This window comes from Punica granatum, unplaced genomic scaffold (genome assembly GCF_007655135.1).
Source record: "Punica granatum isolate Tunisia-2019 unplaced genomic scaffold, ASM765513v2 Contig00555, whole genome shotgun sequence".
Lineage (NCBI taxonomy): Eukaryota > Viridiplantae > Streptophyta > Magnoliopsida > Myrtales > Lythraceae > Punica > Punica granatum.
In genome coordinates, this window is record NW_022204410.1 from 12,917 (window position 1) to 22,967 (window position 10,051).

The window sequence follows — 10,051 nt, forward strand, 5'->3', positions numbered from 1 at the left end:
CTCCAATGCTGATATAAGGGATGGCCGTTTCTTTATAGACCGCGTAATCTTCCTCGCCGTTGACAGTGATGAGTTTGCCTTCGGCAAAGAATTTTAACTTCTGGTGCAATGATGAAGGAACGGCGCCGGCGGCGTGAATCCATGGTCTTCCAAGTAGGAGACTAAAAGCATTGGGTATTTCCAAGATCTGGAAGGTAATAGAGAATGAGCAAGGACCCACCTCGATTAGGAGATCAATTTCACCGTTCACCACTCTCTTAGAGCCGTCAAAGGCTCGAACGGTGGTCTTGCTTGCACGAATGTGACTCATGTCCACGTTCATCTGTTTCAACGTGGAGACGGGGCAAACGTTAAGAGCAGAGCCGTTGTCGATCATGACTCGACCAACGATGTGGTTGTTGCACTTGCAAACTATGTGCAACGCCCGCAAATGTGCTTGTCCTTCCGTGGGAATTTCGTCTTCCGAAAAGGAAATCTGATTTGAGAAAATAGAATTCACCGTCTCCTCAATTCTATTCGGTGCAGTATCTTTCGGGACTTGTGCCGCGGTGAGAACTTTCAGCAAAGCGTTCCGATGAGGTTCGGAGTTCAAAAGCAATGCGAGCAATGATATATGAGCTGGTGACTTGCTCATTTGCTCGATCACTTTGTACTCGCTTGCTTTGATCACCTTCATGAAGTCTTCGGCTTCTTGATCGGTGACCTTCTTTGTAGAGAATGACACGGCTTTTGGAGCGATTGAGGATTCAGTAGCAAGAGCCTTTCCTTTGTCAATATGCTCTGGACCCTGATATACTCGTCCCGAACGCGTGATTCCCATCGTGCTCATCTTCAATTCTGCACTGGCAACCTCGCTCTCGTATGTCCAGGGAACTCGACTATCGTGATAAGGCTCCTTTGCAGGAACTTCTATAACGAACGGGGCGGGAGCGAATGCGAGTTCTACTGGAGCATAGTTAATAGCAAATGGAATTGAGGGCTTTCGCGCATCTTCTTCCTCCTCAATAGCAGCAATGCTAATCATGTTCACAGAAGGTCCTGCACCTGATCCATGATCCGGAAGAGGATTTGCACGGACATTTGGCGGCTTCACCTCATTAAAGGAGATTTGTCTTGCATCAATCATCTCCTGAATTTTATCCCGGAGTCTCCAACAAGTGTCCAGGGTATGACCAGGAGCACCCCGATGAAATTCGCATCGAAGATTCTGGTTCTGCATGGACGGATCGAAACGAGGATTTGGTGCTTCCGTTTTGATCTTGTCGCCTGCAAGGAGCTGTCTGAATATGTAAGAGGGAGGAGCCGGCAAATTGGTGTATTGCTTGCGTGAACGCGGTTGAGCAGTATTGTCTTGTTGAGTTCTAGGAGCTGGGACACGTTGAGCCGGCTGAGGAGGCCTCGAAGTCGGGGGTCTAACTGGTTGAACTTGAACAGAAGGGTACGGTTGCGGAGGTTGCGACTGGATAACAGTGGGCGGGGTTGAGAAGTAAGCTTGCGGCGTTTGATGAGGTTGCATATACTGCACGGGATGCGCATATGGCTGAGAAATCGGTAATGCAGGGGCGTAGTCCACCGACATTGGGTGTGGAGCTTGATGTCCAGGATTGACGATGCCGATAGTCGCGTTTTTGCCTCTTCTGGATGTTCCGGCAGTTTGTTTCTTCGGTGTCTCTCTGTCTTTATTCCTTGCCGGATCTTCAATTCTTCCTAACTTAACTCCCATATCCAACTTCTTTCCTGCCTCAATCAGGTCTGAGAAAGAGGAAGTATGAGCCAGGAGATGTGAATAATACGCGCCTCTGAGCGTAGAATGAAACAGTTGAACTTGCTGACGCTCAGTGATTGGAGGTATATGCTTTGCCGCTTTTCCCCTCCATTCCGTTGCGTATGCTTCGAAAGTTTGACTTTCTTTCATCTCTGCCATGCTAAGATCAAGAAGAGTAGGAGGTGTCTCTGCACAGAATCGGTATTGGTCGAGGAATTTCTGAGAGAGATCTGTCCATGTAGAGATGTCGCCGGCTTTCAGGGTCATAAACCAATCTAGCGCTGATCCCGTAAGACTGTCTTGGAAAGTCTGGACGACAAATTCCTCATAATCCCAATACGGAAGCATTTTGCTATGGTAGTGACGGAGATGATGCCGAGGGTCTTTGGTCCCGTCGTACCTCTTGAAATCTGGAATTTTGATCTTAGGGGGTAACAACATGCCTGGAAAGAGATTCCAGTCACTGTCGCTGAAGTCATGACGGGACGTGCCTGCTTGGAGGGTTCGAATGGTTTCCTCCATTCTCTTCATTCTTTTCTCCTGTTCATTTTCAGGAGGAATGTTCGTCGGTAGAATTGCAGGTGCGGCATGAGTAGGTGTGCCAGGCTCAGTGGGAGGAATATTTAGAGGCGGTGGAGTTTGGTAGGAGAAGCTCATTTGGGTTTGTGGAGCTTGGAATGAAAAAGGTTCCATAGTGGGAGCAGGGACTTGTGTGATCGCGACTGGAGGAACCGTCGGTGGTGGAACGGTGTAAATGGGGGATTGAGTAGGTATGGTGAGCGGCGGCAAAGTGATCATTGCGGGATCTGTTGATAGGAACGCCGCGGGTGGAAATGGCACTGATGTCGGAGCCGGTGGTGGTGGCATAGGATCACTGACTGGAGTGATTGTCGGCACATATGTCGTTGCTGGAAAAGACATATCTTCGCTATCAGTCACATAAATAGGAGGGTCAATCGGATTCCGATGAACAGTTGTCCTGCGTTCAGGAGGCGGAGTATGGCTTGAGGAAGCTCGGTTTTGATCCCGAAGCATTGCCATGAGCTCTGTCATATTGGTGTTCATATTGGCAGCCAACTGATTAACGATCCCTTCAAGTGCGGCAAAGCGCACGGGATCGACAACATTGGGTGACACTTGTGCAGGAGAAGGGAAGTGCGTTGGAATAGCACCGGAATACGTTGTAGGTGCTGGAGATGATATCACACGTGTATCTTCCGGGATGGACTGTGCAGGCATCGGTGGCGCGTCTTGCTCCGAGATAACAGGTTGTTGCTCTTCAGCCATTTTTCCGCGTGCCCGAGTAGGGTATCGATGCGACGCCAGTTGTTAATACCTATATATGTGTAAGTGTATAAGTGCAATTGTTATGTGTTAACCATCTTCTAGATGTAAATGACAGTATATAAATGCATGAGATGTATGAGTTTAAAAACACTAATGCCATTACATCAGCTTGATTCGCGTTTCATAATTTACAAAGGCAGTCTGTTCAAAAGGAAACATAAACATTAAACCGCCAACTGTTACGACCCGTAGCTGAGTGAGCGCTACGCGATTCTGTACAGGCAAAAACGCTCAGTAAATGAGCTCAAGGGTGGGAGATCCTGCGCGCTCTTGCCTGCGCTCGATCCAGCGTAGCGTTCAAACGCGCTATCTCCCTGTCTTGGCCGGCTACGCGTGCACGAGTTTGAACCAACTCGCTCTGAAGCTCTCTGTGATCAGTGAGTTCTGCGCGAATATCCACTAGCTCACAGCGAAGACGATCTCGTTCTGCCCTAATAACCTGCAGCTCTGTGCGTGCGACTCCTTGACTTGAGCTCTCTGCATCCGAAATGTCTGCGTGCGATGTTGGCAGTATCCGTGGCATGCGTAGTCGACGAACAGGTGCGAATCCATATGGATGGAACTGCATCACATACGCTGCTGTAGCTGCAAAAGCTCGCTCCTCGTCAGTGGGATGTTCTGGAAAGTACAATTGCTGGACGATGCGCGTGCTCCATAAGCGTCGGACCTCTCTAACCCGTAGAATCCTATCCGGGAGTGAAATTGTGGTGTTTGACCATCTGAAGCGGTGTGAAGTGCGATCTGCTTCTATAGGCATATCTTGTAGCCCGCCGAGTTGTCTGATGACTCGGGATGGAAAGATAAGTGTGCTCCCCAAATGACTGATTAAGGGAAGTCCTATAATCGAAGGACATCCCATGATCATGGGACCGCCAGGATTCCAACGTGTAGTCCATAAAAACTGTGCTGGGGTGAGCTCCTCCATAAACTGCATCCAGTCGGTGTAGTTACGGTCGGAAGGTCGAAACACATGAAGTAAGCGAGCGATGAGTGATCGCTCGTCGGTGATACATGAAAAAGGATGAGATAAGCCGAACGGCCTGAGGTGTGCGAGAAGCCAAATCTGAAGCAAATGTGGAGATCCTCTCATCCTGCCCCGTCGATTCTCTCGTACATAGTCAAGAGACCGAATGGTCTCAGCCAAAACGGCTTCCACATAACTATGGCCTCCTACCACTTGGAGGATGACTTGAGCAAGTGCCCCGTCTGTGAGGTTCGACGAGTACGGGAATAGCATGGTTCCGAAGATGAGTAAAAGAAATCCGTGACAAGCGTCGCGCTGATAAGACTCTCCTGTGGCATTCAAAGCACTGGTCTGTATGAAGTCTATGAGCCATGTGGTCCTAATGCTGTGCTCCCCTCCATACTGAAGCTCGCAATAAACTTCTTCGTTGCGGAGACCTAAAAGGACGGCTAGTCTGTTCTGTATCGTGGCAAACGGGTTGGGCACCACGATGTCATGAACCGGTGTAGACAGCTGAAGAAGCGTCGCATATTCCTCTACTGTAGGTGCTAACTCTGTCCCATGGAAGCTGAAAACGGCTCGCTGAGTATCCCAAAAACTAATGGCAGTTCTGAGTAGGGTCCAATCAATGGGAGAATCGGCGAGCAATGGTAGGTCTCCTATGAAGAGCCGGAGGAATGCGCGGTCTACTGGGCGGAATATGTTCCAAAGGCGAGTAATGTCCGCTGACGGTGTGATGATGACATCCAGCCTAGGACAGGGACGCGGGCGATCCATTCTTACCTAAATGGATAAGATATTGGTTTAATGTTTATAAACAAACTGATGTAATGTCCTAGTTTGTTTTGGAAATATGCATGCAGGTACAGAAAATAAATTATAGCACGAGTTCTTTACATTATACAACACTCTCTTAGTGAAAACAACAAAAGGCTCGCCTAAAAAAGAAAACTACGAGCCGACTCAAAGACTCAACTTTTGGGTCGGTAGGCGGCGTGAAGGTTATTTTTGGTCCAGCATGACGGTCCCTGTTTATGCATGGTTTCAGTGCTCTACTGGGAAAACCACTAACTAGGGATGGGGGCCCTCGATTCAAGGGTGTCAATTCCTTGAAATCGAGCGAGGATCTTTGGGGGCCGGTTCGGTGGCGGAGCCGACTCGATCCGTTCCCTTACTCGGAACCTCTGACTAACCTAGCTTCCTAAATTGGCGCCCGTGGGATTTCAGGCGAGGTACCTAAATCCACTAGTATGATGCAATGCAAGTGCGGAAAGTAAAGGTGCATAAAGTAGATAAGCGGAAAATTGCAGAAAGCGGTAAATGAACATGCAAGCAAACAAACGGGATCGAGCCTGAACCCACTAAGTATGTCCCCAGTGGAGTCGCCAAGCTGTACGGACCCGAATGTGGACTCTCGTCGGGGCCCGCATCGCGCGCTTTTGGATCGCGCGGCTTGGTCGGAACGTCCACCTTCCCGCGGGGACGCGCGTCGGACACGCGTGAGAGAAGGAGTCGCCACTTATCATTTTACGACCCGAAGGTCGAGGGCGGATAAGTTACCCTGGGTCTAGGGGTATGGAACACCTAGTTTGTTGTTAAGGCATTGATCTGTGCGGAACCGGAAAATCCGTGTTCGGGGGTTCATGTTACGTGCGGGCCTATATCCCGCACGCCCTTTCGGTACTCTGGTTTGCTAGGCTTGCATGTTTTATTATTTACCGCGTGAATTAAGCTGCACTCGGCTCGCACGTTTTGACACCGGATATTCGATGAACCAAACGATGTCGGTTGAGAAGCCGGGAGAGAAGTAAATCTATATGTCGGGGAATTGGTTCACAATCTTGCATTACAGTTCATCGAACCATGGAGGTTGAATCCCTGCGTGAACCAGAACCGCGATATCTTGGATTCACTTGTGTCTGGGCAAGCATTAGACCGATTCGATTAATTCGACTCTCGGACCGTTCGCTCACCGACTGGAATTCTTACAGAATAAATGCACCAAATAGAATCCTTACAATGCTCTCAAAAACAATAAATACAAATTGCAAAAGGGTCGAATTCCAGTCGTTTCGCGTTCGGTTATTATTCCACTCTAACTCACCGTGAGTTTAGGGAAAAGACCGAAGAACTGAAATTCAATGAACGCTCTCACTGAATAGGGCGTTGGACCCTGTGAGTGTTGATTAGGGTGTTGGACCCTGTGCTCGATGATTAGGGCGTTGAACCCTAATATTATTCGGCCTAGGGGTCAGGCCCGACCCGCATGGCAAACAGGTGCAGAAAGATAACAAGCAACAGGTTAATAACAGACAAAGTGTTTGTTATTGTCTTGTTTACGTGAATTAACAGATTATTAACCCAGGGGTGTTTTTGCAAGCAAATGCCATATGCTAAACAATCAAACATATGCCAATGTTTCAGCATTCGGCTTTGTTTTGAGAACTTGACAAAGAGAGTCAAATCTCAGGTGTGTGAATCGCTTTTACAGTTGTTCTGTATTGTGACACTGAATTACCACTGAATTAACCAAACTCGTGTTTTGACTCTAGATTTGGAATCTAGAATTCCTCCTAACCATTATCTAGTGTTTGGTTAGGTCGAGTGAAAGGTTAATCAGCATTTCACAGGTTTTCTGACAAGGATCAACTGTTCTAGTTACCCGAGTCTATGTTAGGATAGCAGAAACTCATCAGTTAGATAAGAAAAGGCTATGCAGATGAACCTGCACCTGAACAGGTAGCCCGTTCTTATCCCGTACTGTAGTGTTTCTATTATGCTAACCCTAAGATGTCGCTGGATTGTGAAAAGACGATTTTGCCCTTTATTTGAAAATTGTTTTCAGAAAAAAGGGGAAACATCACAGTGCGGGCCACCTCGGCCTGTAGCCGGTGTCGACCGATTCCCTGGATCATCCAGGGTTGTGCAAGAACCCTGAAAAAGCCAAAGAATCGGTTGATCTGTCCGGAAGTGATCCAGAAAGATCTTCTGTATCTTGACATGAGTTACCTGGAATCAAGTGAAAACTCAAGTTGAGACACAAAAGCCCTTTTTAGACGTCCATGCTACATCGGACCGCGCGTTTCGGGTTTTGAAATTGATAAGTTTAAAAAGGGCACCAACATCCTTTGACGACTCGTCGACGCGAGTTATCAGTTAATGTCCAATTCGGGTAAACTTTATCAGTGTGAAGTGAGTTTAATCGTGTGAGCGTCCCGATTAACCAGTTTGTGGCATTAATGCTTAAGGGTTGTGCCGAATGCATTAATTGTGAAAACGATTCGCGACTCGACGACCAAGACGATTCCATAAGGATCGAGATAATTTGGTCTAATGACCGAAACTATCCTCATAACCAAATGGACCCGAATGAGTCATCGATACTCGAATCCATGCATGCTTTGTTTAAAAGAGTCTTTACATGATATTTTAATATGGGAATCGTAAAGACATTGAAGTAAAACTTCACATCATCCGATCAACAAATTAAACTTGAGATAAGGAATTCATTCTTGACTCAAGGAAGGCCAAGAAGCCCTCGGCTTCATCTTGTGAAGGGTGGCCGAAGGTTCTCATGGCTCTATCCGAGTCACGAACGATTTCCTAATCGTGGTTTAATTATTTCTCGCATGCTCAAACATCGACCGTGATAAATAGCACCCTTTTTTAACAAAAGCCGGCGTTATCACGATTTGTTTAGCTCATTCAAACATACAAACATTCACAAACGTGTTAATTAAGGAAAAGGATAACATAACACCGGCTTCATGCATGCAATAATGATAAACAAACTCGGAAATTAACTTGAATAGGCTAAGGAGACCGATCTTAACCCGAAAAGAGCAATTTAAATCTCAACCCTCTCCTTTAGAGAATTGGCCGAGACTTAATGTGCCATAATAGGGTCGGGATAGTCTTCTTTATGATGATCCAAGCCCCTTTCCGACATGGTAGCAAGTCCTAAGATAGTGTACGTGTATAATATAACATAAAATTGCATAAAAATTAAATCTTGTGAATGAAACATGCATGAAAACACCATAATACTCCATAGCCATGCAAAAATATAAAAAGTCCTAACTCCTCTAAGTCGAAAGTGTTTTACCTAGCCTCGGAATACGAGGAAAGAGTCGGGGAAGTGTTTGAGAGTCGGGTGACTCGGTGGAACCCTTAAAAGGGTATTCGGGTGCAAGGATGGACGTGCACGGGCACGGTCGAGCACGGTGACGGGAGCTAGTGGGCACGGACGGTGACGGGCGCGGGCGTGCGGTGACGCGGGCGTGCGCTGGTGACGGCGCGGGCGTGCGCGCGTGACGGGCGCGGGCGTGCGCGGGTGACGGGCGCGGCGTGCGCTGGTGACGGGCGCGGGCGTGCGCGGATGACGGGCGCGGCTGCGCGGTGACGGGCGCGGCGTGCGCGGGCGGGGCGCGGCGTGCGCTGGTGACGGGCGCGGCGTGCGCGGTGACGGCGCGGCGTGCGCTGGTGACGGCGCGGGCGTGCGCTGGTGACGGGCGCGGGCGTGCGCTGGTGACGGGCGCGTGACGCGCGGTGGCTGGTGACGGATGCTGGGATGCTGGCTGCGCTCGGTGACGCCTGGCTGCGGATGCTGGCTGCGCTCGGTGACGCCTGGCTGCGCTCGGTGACGCCTGGTGACGGGCACTGTTCACCCGAGAGCTCCAACTTCACCCGAAATGATCCAAAATGATAAGCAAACGACTCCAAACTAAAAAACTGGGTTCAGAAATGGAATCCTTGGGTCCGAAACATGTCGTCTATGAAGTTTGAAGAATTTTGGATATAAGTCGGAATAGTGCCCGCTATGGATCCCGACCTAAACTCCAAAGCTATTTGGCTTGATTCTTGATTTTCATGAAGTTCTTTGCTTGCTGCTGGTTCCTAAGGAGTTGAGAGCATTTTCTAGAGGGAGAAACTAGCAAGATGAGGTGTGCTTCATGAATGATTAGCTTAATCACAAATAGGCAATATATATGTGAAGCTAATGAGCAATTAAGCAAAACAAAGCACCATTAAGGGCCTCATTAATGAAGGTCGGTTGCCCTAATGGAGATGAGGATGAATGTCATCCAAGTATCTTGATGAGGAAGAGCCAAGAAGCATTAATGGAGGTGGAGTTAATGGCTTGAGTGTTGACTTGGAAGACCAAAGATATTTTGGGCTAGGTGAGGGCAAGAGAGGAAAGGGGAAAAGGCCGAAAAGTTTGGGGCAAAGGGCGGTTGCCCTTGGGCAGCCCGTGGGTCCCACGGCTTGTGAGGAGAAACCGGGAAAAGACTCGGGTCTCGATTGGTCGCGTATTCGAAGTTCGTGGTTCGAATTGAACGTCGAATTGTCTGTATACGCGTGAAAACGGAGTTAATGAGCCCAAGATTGACATTTTCTATTGAGAAATGTCCCGGATGTGTGTGGGGCTCGGGAGCCGATTTTGCCCATTGCAAGTGATCGGGGCGAAGTTGTCCGCTTCTGACAGCATATCCCGTGTCTGCATCTCATGTTGGTCATTTTGGCATAAGTTGTCAAACCACGTGAACAATCATCCCTTAAGCCGGTAATGCTAACGTGGGGCCGGAGACGTCCTAGGAGGCCGAGACTGGTTTTCTCAAGATGACTTCTGAGTTGCTTGGGCACTCCGGAGATTACTGTAATCTCTGTTTGTCAAGATTAGACCTCCAAGGACTTGAAGAGTGTATCTGAGACCTCTAAAGCACTGTTTGAGAGATCTAGATGAGTTGTGTGAATTATTCCGACGACTCCACATTGAGCCTTAAGAAGGCTAGCATTGTGTAACGTAAGCATTCGGCGTCAAATTTCCCCAAAGAGGACCTCCGGATATGGATTTCCACTGAAAATGGTCATTTCCGCTCTTCGGAGGTTACTCGGGAAACCGCGAAGGGTTTTGCTGTCTGTTTTGCCCAATTGTGAATGTCTGCTAGAGTTTTCTGGGCAATGCAGTATGAACT